The 9196-nt window shown below is 39.0% G+C and overlaps 1 long non-coding RNA gene across 1 annotated transcript; it reads left to right on the top strand.

Annotated features, from left to right (window-relative positions):
* Positions 1–3207: 3207 nt before the first annotated feature.
* LOC137855203 (uncharacterized) lies at positions 3208–8184 on the top strand. The gene is made up of 3 exons (XR_011095588.1): positions 3208–4368; positions 5614–6409; positions 7679–8184. It is a non-coding gene; the product is annotated as an uncharacterized lncRNA (long non-coding RNA).
* Positions 8185–9196: the final 1012 nt, after the last annotated feature.

The raw sequence follows: 9196 nt of genomic DNA, 5'->3' as shown, positions 1-9196 counted from the left end.
GTATTCTACTATTCTCTGGTTCTATTAATGAGAGAGTTTTATTTTTATTTATTTATTTTTTTTCTGTGTGTGTCTGTTTTGCAGACTTGCTAGTGGAAGTATGCATGCAGAAATCAATGGAGAATTTGTATTAAACAAAGTATTTGATTATAGTTACACATACAGAATCTGTCCCTATCCCTCTGCTCCTACAATAATCTTAGTAAATCTTAGTTATCAATAAAATAAGAAAAATATTTCATTTGTTGTATAAACATTGTTGTAGCTATGGTAGTTAAGGATGTTAGAGAAATATGGCACTTAGAAGGAGGAAACATTGGCATAATAAAAGGTGTTACCTTCCCTTGCAAGCCTTGCTTCTTTATTATGTAAGTTGACAGACCCAGAAACTTTCATTAGATCACTTTTATGTGGTGCTGATTCTAGTTCCTCTTGCAAATCAAAAAATGAATTATGAATCTTGAATAAATAAAGGTTTCCCTCATTAAAAATAAATGTATAGTATTATCTTTCACTTGGCATAAAACCAGCTGAGCTAGTCAGTATGAAGAAGTACTTACGGGATTTAACCTTGCTTTCTGTTAATACATTTTCTTTCAGCTGTTCATAGCTTTCAAATTTGTTCAGTCATTGGAGTAGTTTTAGGAGGTGCATCACTAATGTCCTGCTAGGTGTCTCTCAGATGTACAGACTAATCCTTATACATGAAAAGAGTTTTGAAGAAATTGTTACAGTAATCTATATTTTAAAACTGAGAGGATAGAAATAGGATGTCTTTGTTTTCTAACTGCTTTTTTTTTTCCCCATGTCCAAAATCCCATATACTGCAAAGCACTGTGATATGGATCGGAACTATCAATTTTAAAATAGTTTAAGAATGAAAACAGTTGGGATTTTTTCATGACTATGAAGATATGAGCCAGATCTAATGGCTACCTGCCAGACTATCAGATTGTTAGTGTATTTTGAACATTTGCTGTGACTTCTTCCCCCAAAAAATTCGAAATTTGGAAGTGGTGATTGACAAAAATTACAGTCAGATCTAGATAGCAGCAAACAATTCATTTTTTAATGCCTTCAGTTAAAATAAAACAAATCAAAAGTTTTGATGCAAATTACCTGTATAGAATACTTTAATATGTATCTCTAATAATCTGTATCTCTGCTGCAGAGTAGCTGGCGTTGCCAGATTTTGTGGTTGTTACAGATCTAGATTCCAGTATTTACTGGAATGTATCTGTATCTCCTAAGTATTAAGGGCTCATAGAATTCAGTCCTCAAGTTTGGGCTAATTGTATTTAGTTTCCAAAAAATTAAACCTATTTCTTCCCCCCAAATGTATATTCAGATGTCAAGAAAAACCTGATTAAATAGTGCAACCTTAGAGTTTTAGGAGAAATATTAATACTTTTGAACATCCTGCTGCAAAGACAACTTGTATTATTTTCAGCAGGAAAGATATTAGGGAATAATTCCCAAATTTTAGATAGCTTCTGACTTTTGGATGATAGAATACATCAACTCCTAATGCAACTGGTAGTCTTTTTGAGACCAATTGAGGGTGATTATCTGCCCATGTCATAGCATGAGCAAATGCCTGTAAATGCCATATATGCCTCTAAAATTAAAAGATGAGAAGGATTATTTTAATGTACGTTCTCAGTTTCTCATTCTAGTTATAGGTGAAATATTAAAAAAAAAGTATAAAAGGAATGACTCAAGAATCAATCTAGTATGGACGTAATCAAAGAGAAGGTCTCTCGCATAGGCATCCATCAACAGAAACAACTGACTATCACCACTACATTCACTTTTGGAACCAACCTATGAGCCTAGGTGTTACTGCTGGAAAATATATAATGCTGTTTCACATCGGGATTCGAGAGCTGCCAAGCATATCTCCAGACTAACTTTAACAGTGATTACAGTTGATGAAGGAGGTAGAGGAAGTATAAGTGTGTGCCAACAGCACTGGGTGGATAAGGCCAACATTGAAGGTAAAGTACATTTATGTGAATTCTTATTCTACCATTAAACAGAAGTTTTTCATAGGATGAGATTTGCCTACAGAAGTCTCAGGTGTTTCTGCTTAGTGCCAGTCTCTTTTTGTAAATATATAGACTTTTAATTGCATCCAATAGGCTACATACCAAGGACATGTTTGAAGACTCTCAAGACAGTAAATCCCATCGTCATGAATTCCCCCTGTGATACTTTGCTGTTCTCTGAAATTCCCAAATGAGATGGGCTATTTTAACATGCATAAGCAGTTTCACATTTTAGTTGGAAGGAGAAGTCAAACTTGTGACAAAGTAAGAGCTTTGCTGTAGTTCTTACAGCAAAGGAGTATTGTAGGCTGAAGTCCAAAGGACTGTGGTATTGTATAGTCCTAGGAGTCCTGGGTATGTAACAGTCAATATTGACTGAAGACATGTACTTTATTTCTGCATTTTATTTTAGTTATCTAGTGCTTGAAGTGAACAACCAGTCCACTGCAATCACAGGCAGAAAACAGATGTGTAGCCCAGAAGAGTCTGCAAACCAGTTCCATATGTTCCCACTCATCAGAAGTCACATTAAAAGAGCAAGCTGGAGCTTATTAAAGAATTTCTGTCCAATTCTAACTTTCTATCACAATATATGAAAACCATACCTGTGTAGGAAGCCAAAACTAAATCTGTTCTCTTATTCAGACCTACTTTGATGCTTAAGTAGCTTTCATGTTTGTCTTCTGTGAAGAAATACCTCTCTATCTATGGACTGCATGCTAAGCATGGGAGTTTTTGCTGAAGTACCTCTTTTTAATCTGTTTTGAATCGGTATTAAAAGACTCCTTAGAAGGAATGTAGCCCCAAAGTGGGAAGAAAATATTGTCCTGGAAAGAAAGAGAGGGAAGTCTTCTAAGTAATGGTATGGTGCTGCTTTTAATGCTGACTACATAAACAAAACCCATCTAAGTCTAAATAAGTGACCCTGCCTTGCAAGCAGGGTTTCTCACTAGGAAGTCTTTCCATTAAAATGATGGTGGAATGATCACACGATCCCAGCTAAACATTTCATTCAAAATAATAAAAAAAAATCAGAAACTAAAAGGAGAGAATAAAGAGATTTTTAGATTTTGAAAAACTTGGAAACTCTGAGTAAAACAATAGATTCAAGTAAAAGCCATATTGATTGAACAATCTTGCATTTTCCCAAAACATAAGGGGACCGATCACCCCTACTAAAGTGTGGTTATGCAGGGAATATTTGGAATGTTTATTTCTTTCAAGTTATACTTTTTTTTTTTTTCTTGATCCTGTTTTTTCCTAGTCTTAGCTCATCAGGGAAACTTCAATACATATACACCAGGATATCATGAAGGCATTAAGCATAAGGCATTAAGCTCATGAGACAGGTTGCAGTCTCATTCCTTGAAGAACTTTTTACAAATGTAAAGAGACACATTAAAGAGATACATGTCATGTAAAGAGTCAATTTTTAATGAGGCCAATAAATGGATACCCTCTGATCTCAACTAGAGCAAATATTTTTCACATTACTGAAACATCTGATGCTTGCAGAAGAATATGATGCCATGGCCACTGTCCTCCCCAAATAGTTTTTACAGGTTGCACAATGCTACCATCTGTTTCTTTATCCCATATACTATACTTTCAACACACTGGTGGAAATTTAGACATTAACAAGCTAATAGGAAACATAAAAAATCCTGAAATCATCAGTCTGCTTTGCATACCTGCCTAGTTCCTATGGAAGTTAGGATGATAGATTACATGTGTACATGGCAAAAAAAGAAGAGCAGTCCTTGTCTCTTCATTATTTTTTGTATTTTGTACCTAAATACTGCACTTGAATTTGCTTCCATAGAGGTAGCTTCAGTGTATGGATGGTATATTGTAGACACAATTTGCCCCTATAGCTCATGCAATATACTCCTGAGTGGATTGGTTATGGGTGTTCAAACAGTCTATTACAGTACAGAACTAACCTTTATCCTGTGCTTTTGTTAAGACCTGAGAAAACTGTTTTGATGTGCTAGACCCATCAGCCAAGGAAAAATTTTCTCTGAAATGTGGTTTCTTTGGTTCAGTGCTTTGACAGTAAATATGGAAGTAAGAAGCAAATCTTCACAGGTTCAAACACACATGGCATGTTATTGATACAGAACAGAAATGTATCTCCAAGTAGACACGACAGAAACCAAGGCTGTAGACAGCATTTGTAGAAACTGAGACATGATGTAATCTCAGACAAGGCCATCAGTGTAAAAATGCTCTCTCTATTTATTTTTCAGATCTTTATATAACTGCTGATTGTAGAATGATGCTGCTTCTCAAAATGCTACACATCTCAATGAGGTTTCTGGTATGTTGTGTGAAACTTGCCTTTTTTTTTTTTTCTATTCCCTTTCTAAGTCTTTGTTCAGGAAAAAATTTTATACTCACTGGGAGTATTGCTGAAGGACCATAAAATCTTTCTTCATTTTTTATCTATAATTGTTAGATCTACAGAGCACAGAATGTCTGTCACCTAACACACCTCATGTTCTCCCAGCACATTTGGTCCTTCTTATTAGTCTATCACTGAAAAGCAATAGCTAATCTACTTATCTGTTGTTCAAGATTAATTTTCATTTATCTAGGATCTAAAGTACTTCTGCACAGATTTTCAGTATTTGTTCCAGTGTTTTAAAAGAATTTTCTTTGCACTTTACTGTCAATAAAAGTGACTGTTAGATGTGATTGGCATCACTGGCTGATATGACCAGCTGAGATGCTGGAAGGAGGGTGATGCCTCCTTTTTTCTTTCCTTATTGCTTTGTTTTGTGGACAGCAACAGTCACTTAGCCTTCTACTTAGGATTTTGGCATATTATAATTAAATATTAGTTTGAAGAACTATTTTTAATAAAGGTTTTTCTCAAGGCTTGTCTTGCAGCTGTGATATGTTTAGTCTCTTATGTCCTCAGAGAGTGAGGAAGATAACTAAGAAAATGTTTCTTTTCTTCCAGTTTGTCTTGAGAAACAAATGGTTCTGTCACATACTCCCAGTGGAGATGAGCAGCTGGGGGAAAAAATGTGAGAATGGGTGAAGGAATTCCTTGAATGAGCAAATCTGAAGTTGCAATGAAACAGAATGTCCTGTTGAGCTCAGATAGAGTTTAGAGGGGAAAATTGAGGGTTTGATCTCCAAAGCTTGTATGCAACCTTGGCAGTCACTCACCATTTCCTTAGACTAAGATGAAGCCAATCTGAGGTAACTCCATGAATGGGACCATACTTGAGCATTGTACCATAAGATGAAGAATATCAGTGGACTGCTCTCTGAAAGGAACAGGGATATAAGGGACTTCTCCTTTGAGAGCAGATTGAACTGCACATGCATAGCACATAGCTGAAGAAAAGTGCTGTTGGGAACCTTGAATGAGGTTGCAAGAAATGTGTAAGGATGGACCATTAAGACTGTTTTGTGGTAGTTCAAGTTAGGAAGGAGAAATCTCAAAATGACTGGCAGCCAGAGAGGAGAAAGAGGTTGAGAGGTGAGACAAAAGCAGAGTCTTCAGGGAACAATTGATTTCCTTGCATTCATTTTGTTTGTGTTTTTCCATCAGTGGGGAATGTGCAGAAGTCCACCTGTAGTTCTGATCAACTCTACATGACTTTTTCAGTCTGCATACCAGAGAGATGAGCATTTCTGACTTTCAGCAACAGAATGGAGGGGAATTCCATGTGGATTGTGAGAGCGCACATGAAAGTATCTGAAAGTGTGCATCGTGGGAAATGGGACAAAGCCTTTTGGATCCAGTTCACTTATAAAATGTTATGTATGCAGTAGCAGAGAATTCTTCATTTGGGGATGGGAGGTGGGGTAGCTGAAAGACTGAGGGTCATAAAGGTGAACTCCAAAGGCTTTCTTTAAAATTAGATTTTTACCCTTTTACAGATCACTTTTTGACACGTGAGAAGCTTACATATATTGGAGAGTTAAACCCTAAATCTAAAACATGAATTAAGCTAACCAATGAATAATGATTAAATCTTAAGTTGTCCTGGTAGAATAACTATCTCCACATTTAAAACCTAGTCCTCTATATTTTTTATTGTTATAATCACTTTTTAAGCCCCCAACCCGTTATTCATATACAGTTAAGCCTCTAAAAGCCAACTGTAGAAATCAGATCTCATTGTTTCAAAAACGTGGACCAAGATACCTCATCTACTATTTTCCATATCGTCCTAGTTCTTCCTACCATGTAGGCAAGATTTTAAAAAGATATTGAAAAATTACATGAATTGTAAGGAAACCTAATAGTAGATGATGCAAATTTTGAATGGGAAGTTAAATCTTTTGAGTTTCTCCATTTATGACTGTTGCAGAACAGAATGAAATTTTAAGTGGAATGTGTGGTGTAAATGCCTGAAGTAACTAGGAAAATAGAACTAACATTCACATTTTTAAGAAAAAGGTACAGCTTTGAAGAGGCTTTCAGGGTAGGGCATAACTGCATTATCTGAGCGTTCCCTAGGCTCCCAACCTTAGATGCTATCGCGCTGGGGAAACTTGGTGTGCTAGCTCTAAGGAACACCACGGAGCGTGGAGTGGAGTGGAGACACCACGGCTAGGCTCTGTGATCAGGTGGGACCTCGATTGTTCTTGTGCACAAAGCTGCACTTTTTGCCACCCTAAGCCAAAGACCTGTCATGTTTTGACAAATGCTGTACCCTAGTGTTCTTTTTGCTCATTATAATATCATTATAATACCAAAACACACCTCCATCCCAAAAGCTACCCGCCTCCAAGGTGCGACCACCCCTCACTGAGCATGCGCTCTGAATTTCTCGGAGCCTGTTACTTTAAACGGAGACGGGAAAACTTTACACCAATCATAACTAAGATATGCTTGACTAGAGCCACTCAAGCTCCACCTAAAAGATAGAAAATAATATAAATTGGCCCAAGAGAGAGGGGATGTTAGGGAAGATACCATCGTCAGGGAAGATACCATCCTGAGGACATACAGCATCCTTAGGACCTCCTGACTCCTGGGATCAGTCGACGGGCTGAGCCTCTCTTCCCCCCCCATTGGGACGCCTTTGGGTGAGATCTGAATATTTGCTTATAAATCTCTATATAGAGTCTTTGATCCTTTCAACGCGTTTATTTCTAGGCTGTGCACCCATAACACCTGTAACACCTGTAACATCTATACCATCTATAACATCTGTAACACCTATAACACCTGTATAACATCTATAACACCTATAACACCTGTGTATCTCATGCATATTAGCTTGCTTTTGCAGACAGTCACTATCGCCGGCAATCCAAAAGAACCTGATTATCTGTTGCTGTAATAAACCATACTTGATTGCATTGTGATAGCTTTCATTAATGCGACTTGGGTGAGGGTGATTATCCGTGATAATTCAGTGTTCTGAATCTAACCAGACCCCCAGACGGTTAATGCATTGTTGGTGAATGTCTGAACGGACCCCCAGGTGGTTAATACGTTTTTGGTGAATGTCTGAGTGGACCCCCAGGCGGTTATTACGTTTTTGGTGAATGTCCGAACGGACCCCCAGTTTTGGTGAATGTCCGACTGGTTCAGTACTCTGAATCCAAACGGGCCCGTGACGGTTAATCAGCTACACCCCTTTAACGCGACAGAATGATAGTGAAAATGACCCACTATCTGCTTATTTTTGCTTAATGCATTTGAAACTAGTGTACCAGATATTACGGTCCTTGCATTTGGCCCAAGATGAAGTCTTCCATTTCCTCATTTCCCACATTCATCCATTCATTCCCAACAGACATATTTTTACTGCTCCTAGCAAATTCCATAATTCCATTAAGATCCTTTTTTTTTTTTTTTTTTTTTTTTTTTTTTTGTAGTCAACTCTTCAACCTCAGCTCAAAGTTGATCTTAACAGTAGCTGTTAATTCCAGGAATAACTCGCAAGTGCTGCTGGAGCTACTTACTTTTAAAGAAAGCAGAACAACAAAACCTCTCTGAATTGATATATTTGAAGTATGAAGTGTCAGATATATTTGGTATGAAGTGTCTTTGAGGTATCTTATCAGATATGACAATTTATTTGAATCTGTAGAGTAACCAAAGGGATCCACCATTCACCACTGTCAATTATAAAGAAAGTAGGGTATGGATATCAATATGCATTTGTCACACACACACAGAATCACACAGAATTTTCTAGGTTGGAAGAGACCTCAAGATCATCGAGTCCAACCTCTGACCTAAAACTAACAGTCCCCACTAAACCATATCCCTAAGCTCTACATCTAAACGTCTTTTGAAGACTTCCAGGGATGGTGACTCCACCACCTCCCTGGGCAGCCCGTTCCAATGCCTCACAACCCTTTCAGTAAAGAAATTCTTCCTAACATCTAACCTAAAACTCCCCTGGCGTAACTTTAGCCCATTCCCCCTCGTCCTGTCACCAGGCACATGGGAGAACAGGCCAACCCCCACCTCGCTACAGCCTCCTTTAATGTACTTATACAGAGCAATAAGGTCACCCCTGAGCCTCCTCTTCTCTAGGCTGAACAAGCCCAGCTCCTTCAGCCGCTCCTCGTAGGACTTGCTCTCCAGGCCCCTCACCAGCTTCGTCGCCCTTCTTTGGACCCGCTCAAGCACCTCGATGTCCTTCTTGTAGCGAGGGGCCCAAAACTGAACACAGTACTCGAGGTGCGGCCTCACCAGAGCCGAGTACAGGGGGACGATCACCTCCCTAGCCCTGCTGGTCACAGTGTTTCTGATACAAGCCAGGATGCCGTTGGCCTTCTTGGCCACCAGAGCACACTGCTGGCTCATATTCAGCCGACTGTCCACCATCACTCCCAGGTCCTTCTCTGCCTGGCAGCTCTCCAACCATTCCTCTCCCAGCCTGTAGTTCTGCTTGGGGTTATTGCGCCCCAGGTGCAGGACCCGGCACTTGGCCTTGTTGAACTTCATACAGTTGACCTCAGCCCATCGGTGCAGCCTATCCAGATCCTCCTGCAGAGCCTTCCTACCCTCGAGCAGATCGACACACGCACCTAGCTTGGTGTCATCTGCAAACTTACTGAGGGTGCACTCAATGCCGTCATCCAGATCATTGATGAAGATGTTAAAGAGGACCGGCCCCAGCACCGAGCCCTGGGGGACGCCACTAGTGATTGTCATCATTGTC

This window comes from Anas acuta, chromosome 4 (assembly GCF_963932015.1).
Source record: "Anas acuta chromosome 4, bAnaAcu1.1, whole genome shotgun sequence".
Taxonomy (NCBI): Eukaryota; Metazoa; Chordata; class Aves; order Anseriformes; family Anatidae; genus Anas; species Anas acuta.
The sequence above is the reverse complement of the archived record's forward strand: the minus strand, read 5'-3'. Positions and strand labels throughout refer to the sequence as shown.